Below are 9,094 nucleotides of genomic sequence, written 5' to 3'. Positions count from 1 at the left end.
AAAAACCATAGATACAAAAAAGTACATAATACAAAAAAAGCCGAATAAGATAAATAACACTGGCATTAGTGTTACTCGTAAAGTTGATCTCACATGCTTAAAACAAAATATTTGATAACTACCATCTTTAGCATCATTAATAAACCCAAATTATTACCCCTTAGTTTCTTAATAAACTATAACCATAATACAAATATATTATTAGTTTATATCTATTATATAATCATGAACTACCTCTTATTTGAATTATCTTGTTTGTTTGTTTTGTACAATGCTCAGATATTGCAATCTTACTTAATCAAGAATTGTATCTCAAAAGACATATCTCTCAGGTCCCATCTTCCCCCTTCAAACCATGTTTTGAGAGGAATATATGTAGTAGTGTTTCCATTTATCTTGAACTTCTTTGACTGGCCTTCTGTTCACGAAGTTTGCCACCTTTGCCATCACCGCATATTCTGCTAATTTACTCTTCCACTCAACTCCCTTTCTTAATACAGTCTCAGCCCCATGTGGTTTTTGTCCATGCAGGTTCTGTGATCTCCAGCATAGTCTTCTGGGTGGTCAAAGTGGACCCCTTTTTCACCATTGAAAAACGTGACTGGATCCAACCCATAGTCACACACTTTAGCATCCTGTGTGCCAATCTGCCGAATCCCATAAAGTAGTTTGTGAGACTTTGCTGAAATTGAAATTTGGACATGATCGTGACTTGAGATTTGGGCCTTGGTTCTTCTTTCAATATAGAGAGAAAAAACAATGATAATGTCTGCTGGTTTTCTTGTATTCACACATAAAAGATGTCTTTTAATCGACAGTATGACCAAATTGAGTTAAATCTACATGTACTTACAAGTGAGAGCCAGTATAGCTTGATCACTAGTGTTTTTCAAGAGGAAAAATTGCTTCACAAATTACTAAAATGGTTGGATTTTCTCACCTCTTCAACTAATGATGTTAACCCCTTTGAGTAGTAGTATTGCTTTAAGTAGTCTGATAAGTATATAAATAAAAGATTGCAGCTCATTGAACAAGTCAGCAGATCCATATTTGCCCTGGAAATTAAGTATACCCTTTTGTCTGCTCACAACCTGAGTTCGATCCCAACGGAAGTTGGTTTCAGGTAGCCGGCTCAAGGTTGACTCAGCCTTCCATCCTTCCGAGATCGGTAAAATGAGTACCCAGCTTGCTGGGGGTAAAGGGAAGCTGACTGGGGAAGGCATTGGCAAACCACCCCATAAACAAAGTCTGCCTAGTAAACATCGGGATGTGACGTCACCCCATGGGTCAGGAATGACCCGATGCTTGCACAGGGGACCTTTACCTTTTGTCTGTCCCCCCCCCCCATCACCACCTTGTTTTCTGTGTTGCTGTTTTTTTCTTTTCTTTTTTCCAGCCACTGTACTTTAGGGGAGGGGATCTGACAACATCACATTTCTGCTTAGCTACCCATGAACACAGATGAAGCTACCTTATACTGAGTCAGACCCTGGACCCATCGAGGTCAGTATTGTCTACGGATTCTGGAAATGGCTCTCCTGGATCTCAGGCAGGGTCTTTCATGTCACCTACTCCCTGGTCTTTTTTAACTGGAGATCACTTGGGATTGAACCTTTGACCTTCTGCATGCCAAGCAGATGCTCTACAACTGAGCCACATCTCCTCTCCCCCCCCCCAACTCAGAGGATGAGTCTTTCAGCATCGTTTCTAGCTTTATCATATGTATAGTAACGTGATCTTTTCTTCAGGCCTATTAAGCAATCATGATTTGGGTAAACACTGTGTTATTGAAACTGGTATAAATATTAGCCATAATAAAAATAATTATCTGTTATACAAGTTTGGCTTTGCTGCTCCGCCTTTCATTTTTTTGCTAACAAAATGGCAGCCAGGATGATTACAATTTTGGGGGCTTCTTTATTGTTGAGACTCAGTGAAGGGAGGGAGGGCAGCTGGAGTTCCCCCACGCCATCCCTGTCAAATAAAAAAACCCTGTTTTTGCAGAAAATGCCAACTTCCTATCAAAGCAACAACCGTGGTTTCAGGTGGGAGGTGGATGCTGCTCCAGCTGTGATAAAATCCAGCAATAAGGAACTTCTGTGCACATTTGGTGGGTTCACACAAAGGAGCCAGTGTTGCTTGCACACTGTGCCACATTCATGGGGACATGTGGAGAACCAGGCATTTAAAAAATATACGCAGTTCCCATTTTATTTTAGATTTTATTTTATTTATTTTAAACATTTTTATGCCACCTTTCCACTTAGTCAAGGTCCACAAGGCAGCAAACGTTTTTAAAAAATCAAACTAATTAAAATAAAGTTAAAAATATAAAACTCAATTTATTTACTTTATTTACATTATTTATTGTCCACCTTTCTCACTTGGACTCAAGGCAGATTACACAGAGGCCATACAATAAACAAGACGGGACATCCAATAAGCAATGCAGTCAGGTGTGGATTGCAGAACCATCCAGATGTCTAAAAACAGAATTGACGCAAACCATAAGTGTTAACATGACAAATTAAATGATTCAGAATTACACAACAGGGTCCAACCCACAGCAAACTATACACAGCAGTAACTTGTGACGCCATTTGTACAGTACAACTCTATTGCCTGCGTAGAAAAGTCCTCTTAAATAATTCAGTTTTGCATTGTTTGCGGAAAGCCAGGAGAGGGGGAGCCTTCTTTAATCTGGAGGACCGGGGTTGATTCCCCACTCCTCCACATGAGAGGTGGACTCTAATCTGGTGAACTGAACTGGGTTGGTTTCCCCACTCCTACGCATGAAGCCAGCTGGATGATCTTGGGCTACTCACACTCAGCCCCACCTACCTCACAGGGTGTCTGTTGTGGGGAGGGGAAGGGAAGGTGATTGTAAACTGGTTTGATTCCCCCTTAAATGGTAGAGAAAGTCGGCATATTAAAACCAACTCTTCCTCCTCCTCCTCTTCTCCTCCTCCTCCGGCAGGCCATTCCACAAGCTGGGGGCCACAACAGAGAAAACACAGGTAGGGACAATTGTTGATTATGCCTATTTGCAGGTTGGTACCTGCAGAACACCCTGCAGATGAGCCAAGCTGTTATGGTGGAGCATAGGGAGAGAGGCAGATGCATAGATAGGAGGGTTCAAGGCCATGAAGGGCTTTGTATCTTTTTAACCTTTACATAGCGCTTCCAATAAATTATATTTACAGTATATACATATATATATATATTTCCTTTTACCCAACCTCGGGAACCCAGCTTCTGTTTTTAGGTTGGGTCTTATTCCACTCTTTTTTTTTCCACCTCTGGCCCCTTTGAGACCATTTTTCCGGCCAGCAAGCTAGCCAAGGCAGCCATCCTCCTCCCCCTGGTCCCGATCTGGGCTGGCTCTGGGCATCAACAAAGAGAACTCACAGTCCTTTCTTGGGAAACATGAGAATCCTCCAAATTGTGTGGCAATTAGGTGTGGCAACATCTAGGGGAAGGTGTTGGAATTCTTTAATCTGCATATACTTTCCCTGGATTTCATCTCCATGTTTTCCTTCCATGTTCAACTTGGTTATGAAGTTGCTTCAGGATGGGACCCATAAGGACTTGTGGGGAGGGGGAATCCTGCCCCCACCAGCTCATCTCTACTGCCTCTGGATTTCCCATCCTGCCGTTGGCTCTACCTTGCCTCCCTAATCCTTCTTCCACCAATCTGGCCACCACCAAGGGTTTTCACCTGCCATTTTAGTTGGCTGTTGGAGATGGGGGGGGGGGGTTACCGCACTTGTATTCCCAGCGATGTATTAAGAGTTTGAAAATGTTAGAAAAAATACTGTTCGCACTTTCTATGTATTCCCACCAATGTATTAAGAGTTTGAAAACATAAAAAATACTGTTCGCACTTTGCTTGCCCCCTTTAGCTGTGAAGACGTCTTCCAACCATTTATAAGCCATGGTATCCAAAAACCCTTTTAAAGCGATGTTTTTTATAACATTTTCAAACTCTTAATACATCGCTGGGAATACAAAGTGCGGTAACCCCCAGGGAATACATGGCAAACAATCAGGGGCAGATCTACATTTTTGAAGAGGGCAAGAGGACAAAAGGACACCCCCTATATTATTACACCTCTCCCCCGCCTGGCATGCTTGTCTTTGCCCTTGGTGAGTAGGGGGTTAATTCAAGGTACCTTACCTTGGAACCCGGCCTCTCTCCTGCACTCCCTCTTGAGACCTGCATACCCAAGCCGGCAATGCACCAGGAACTTCTGCAAGCTGAGCTGGCATAGCGTGAGAGCGACATGCCGCTGGCCCATTAGATCCTCCAGGCACAGAGGCAATCTACCTCCAAGGGGCTGAGGCCAGGTTACCCACACACACACACACACACGGCTCCAGTAACAAAGAGTGAGCCCCATTCTCCTCTGGGGGAGACAGCCTGGCATGCACTCCGAGATGGCAACCCCACAGGACCAAGTCCATCCCACCCTCCTTCTATCAGTGCCTAGCTTACCTGTGCGGCAGGTAAGCAGAAGGAGGGCGAGTAGACAGGCAGGCCCCGGTGGATAGCTGTGGCCAGGAGAAGCTGTTGAGGCCAGGTGAGGCACCAGGTCAGGAGGAGCTGATGAATGCAGCACCATTGGGGGTGGGGGCGCAAGCCCAGGAAAGGCCGCACCGTGCCTTCGCGCTCAAAGCTTCTGGGGTGCCCAGAGTCAGGCTAACCCGATGCAGAGGCAGTCACCACCACATCCTGGAGCAGGGAGTTCCACAATTTAACCAGTGCTTTTAACTCGCATATAGAGTGAAAATAAAGAGAGAAACAAACTGAATTATTGCTTTAAAAACTATTGCTTTAAAAACAGGGCTGTTCCAGGGTGGGTTTTCCCTAGGACAGCTGGAGCCTCCATGTTGATGTGTTTAGATGAGCTTCTTGAAGTGAATCAATCTCCCAGCTGATTCTGCATCTCTTCTGTCACCTCATTTCTTCTCAGCAGCAAACGTGACTCTGGATCCAGCCTCGGCTAGTCCCCATCTCGACGTGTCTAAAGATCAGAGAAGCATAATGTGGAAATCATGGCCATCTAAAGACCGATCTGAAGACCCAGAGAAACCCTACGGCTTTGTGCTGGGTTGTGAGGGATTCACAGCAGGCTGCCATTACTGGGAAGTCCTTGTGGGAAGTGAGGAAGGCTGGGCTGTGGGGTTGGCCAGAAAGTCTGTGCAGGGAAGGGTCACCTTTACTCCTGAGGAAGGGATCTGGGCTGTGGGGAGGTGGCAGGGCCAGTTCAAGGCTTTCATAAAGGGCACTGAACCTCCCCTGGCCCTGAGTGGGGAGCTCATCGTGATCCGAGTCTGTCTGAACTATGAGGGGGGTCGAGTGGCCTTTTTTGATGCTGACAAAGCAGCCCTGCTCTACACTTTCTCAGGAGCCTCCTTCACTGGAGAGACCCTTCATCCCTTCTTTGCTATGTATGGTAAAGGCTACTTGAGGGTCTATTCTTAAGGCAGTGAAATTGTTGGATTTAGCACTGGGCCTAGTTTGATTGGCAGGGGGCTCTGAGCTCCTTATGAGTGAGCCCCTCCCTTCAGGTGGCAGTTGGTTCTAACGGACATTTCCAACTGTCAGAGATGCATTCAGTATTCACTCTGTATGAACTCACTCAGATCCTGTCAGAAGTTAGAAATCTCTCTGTATAACTATGTGTTAGCTCTCTGCCTCACACACAATGAAATAAGTAACAACGTTTCAGATGAGTATAAGAATAGTACAAGCCTCTTAAGGAGAGAATGTTGTTTATTTACTGAACCTTATAATCTTTTCATTAAATACAGTTTTCTTTCATCATACATACGTGAGCTGTTTATATTCCTCCACTTACCTTTTAGCGGTTTTTACTCTGCTGACTTACAAGGGTGGTGTATCCCACAAGAAGTGAGTGTCGGGATATTGCCCCACATAAGGAAAAGGATTAACCTCCATTTCCCCCTCTACAGAAATCTCCCTCACAGGCCCTGCTGGTGTTGGTCAGACCAGGAAGATTAATAAAGAACATCTAACATTTCTTGCCAAAGAGCCCCTTTTCTGGTTCAATAAAGTTTCTACAGGCTCCCACTCACCAAAACTACCAAAATGGTGTCTGTTTCTCTGCCTTCTTTTCCCCTGAGCTTCCTTCCTTCTCCTTGGCCTATTATACCTAAAAAGTAACACATTAAGTGTCTAAAATAACCATCAAAATCAATTCGGACATAAAGGCAGAAGTGGCAATCCGGGTCTTCAGAGCCCGAGTCTCTCCCCCTGCACCCAAAAAAGACCATTTCCAGTTTTCTGCAGATCCCTGACCAGATCTGGAGGTGCTCGTTTTGTGTTACTTCAGGGGTGGACTTCACAAAATTTTCAAGATGAGATCACCTGAATATTGAAAACACACTTGCTTAAAGAACCAGCTTGAATAAAAGATTTCCTTCCAAGCCATCTCAAGCACTGACCTTAAAACAGTTACGACAGTGAAACATTCAACTTCCAGAGCACAACAGCTGGAAGAGACACAAAAACAGCCCAAGGATTCAGAGGTGCAATAGCATCACCTGCTGATAGGAGTGGTTATACAACACTGCACTGAGCCTTTGAGGGAAGCCTTTGAGGCTTCAAGGTTAGAAATGAGGAAGGCTCCCATGCTTGAAGCAATAGAATTGTTCAAGTGGGCCTTTTTATAAAGATAGTAGGGTTTATATTTGTTGGAGCTAGCGATTCAGCATGCCCAAACAGTGCAGGGGTGTGTGTGCTAGATCACTCTAAGTGTGTATATGTGTTATCTACTGTGAAATTTAATAACCCTACAGTAGCATCTTCTACCCACTACTTGAATAGGATGTCCCTCTCTGTCAGACGGGCAGCAGCTCCCCAGGGTGTCCAGTAGAAGTCTTTCACATCTCCTACTACCTAATCCTTTTAACTGAAGATGCCAGAGATTGAACCTGGGACCTTCTTCATGCCAAGCAGATGCTCTGTCAGTGAGCAACAGGCCCCCCCCACACACACACACAACTTAGAGCCGTGTTGGCGAACCCATGGCACGCATGCCGGATTGGGCATGCGCGGGGAGCCGTCACCTCTGCCTAGGGTTGTGCCGTATTGCCGCGGTGAGGGCAGTGCTCCTTCTCCCCATGCCCACGCTCCCCATGCCTGCGTTGGCACCCTCCCTCTCCTTGCACCCGGGGCAAGCCCCTCCCCCTCTCTAAGCTGAGCTGCGGCCACAGCTCAGCTGTTTGTCGGCGCCGCTCGCCTCTCCGGCTCTGCCCAACCCGCCTCCGGTGAGGCTGTGGCCGAGCGCCTTGCCACGGCGCGGTTCCCGGCGGCGGTGTCTCTCGGGCTGTGCCGTATTGCCACAGTGAGGGCGCTGAGGGTGGTGCTCCTTCTCCCCATGCCCATGCTCCCCATGCCTGCGCTGGCGCCCTCCCTCTCCTTGCACCCGGGGCAAGTGCCCCCACCAAACCCCTCCAAGATCCGGCCCTGCTAGAGACAATAGCTCTGTTCACAAGTTGCAATGAATGTGTGTGTGCGTCTTCGTGGCCTCTGTGCAGTCCCACATGGGATCTGCGCAAGCGCAGGCCAGCCACGGAGAAATTTCTAGTAGAAAGCTTCTAAAGAGGACGACTTCTCCCCCCCCCCTCGCCCGTTTCTTGCCCGGCAACAGCTTTTCCCGCTGAAACGGTAACGAGGCAAGGGGGAGGGGCATCTTCCAACCCTCAGTCCTTCCTTCGCCACCGCGGAGTGTAGACATCTAGAGAGCTTCTCTTCAATTACTTCAGTGTGAGTGGCTGAGTGTGAGTAAAACGCCACGTTTATTCAGGTACTGGTTCATTTGGAAAGTGAACATGCAGTGGCTTCTCCTTACAAACAGGTGTACGCCTGAACATGAAGGTTGTACATACATTCACTGTAACATGTGAAGAGGGTTAACACCTCTGCCTAATGAAATGATCTTTCATCATTAGGAGTGGTGGAAAATTAGAGTTTTTTGAAAGCGTCAATAAGCAGGAATGAGCCTGTGGATATTGTGTATTTGGGTTTCCAAACAGCTTTTGACAAAGTCCCCCACCAAAGACTGCTAAACAAGCTTCATAGTCATGGGATAAGAGGACAAGTCCTCTTATGGATTGAGAGCTGGCTGAAAAACAGGAAGCAGAGAGTAGGAATCAATGGTCAGTTCTCACAATGGCGGGATGTGAGCAGTGGGGTCCCTCAGGGATCTGTGTTGGGACCGGTGCTTTTCAACCTGTTCATCATCAGTCATCAATGACCTGGAGTTGGGGTTAAACAGTGTAGTAGCCAAGTTTGCAGATGACACCAAATTATTTAGGGTGGTTAAAACAAAATCGGACTGTGAAGAGCTCCAAAAGGATCTCTACATACTGGAGGAATGGGCATTAAAATGGCAAACGAGATTCAATGTGAGCAAGTGTAAAGTGATGCATATTGGGGCAAAAAATCCCAACTTCACATATACACTGATGGGATCTGTGCTGGCAGCGACAGACCAAGAAAGGGATCTTGGGGTGGTAGTGGATAGCTCAATGAAGATGCCAACCCAGTGTGCGGCTGCTGTAAAAAAGGCAAATTCCATGCTGGCCATAATTAGACGAGGTTAAATTGCCGTGTTGGCACTCGGCGATAAATAAGTGGGTTTTGGGTTGCAGTTTGGGCACTTGGTCTCTAAAAGGTTCACCATCACTGACTTAGAGAGTATTTGGGAGCACACTCCTATCTCCCAGCACCCTTTCTATCTTTACCATTGTGAGTGAATTTGAACTTGGCATGAGCGGAGCCATCTTTATGTCTGCTAGGTTTCTCTGGGCCTTTGTACCCTGACAAGTTTTTATGCTGGCTTTGCTATTCTAAAAGGGCTATTGTCAAAGAAAACAAGGCCTCCATCCTTAGGCGCTGATAAGATGGTACAGAGTAGAATTTTTAGTTACCCTCTCTGAAGCTACAAAAAGCTAGATACAATTTCTAAGTTGCATGAATGCGCCAATACTTGCTTATGTCTAATTGGATGGGATAATTCTTCTTTTGCAGTCCTTCCTCAGTAACGTTGTGATGTCATTAAAACTA

The sequence above is a fragment of the Euleptes europaea genome, chromosome 1 (genome assembly GCF_029931775.1).
Source record: "Euleptes europaea isolate rEulEur1 chromosome 1, rEulEur1.hap1, whole genome shotgun sequence".
In the NCBI taxonomy this organism is placed as follows: Eukaryota; Metazoa; Chordata; class Lepidosauria; order Squamata; family Sphaerodactylidae; genus Euleptes; species Euleptes europaea.
The sequence above is the reverse complement of the archived record's forward strand: the minus strand, read 5'-3'. Positions refer to the sequence as shown.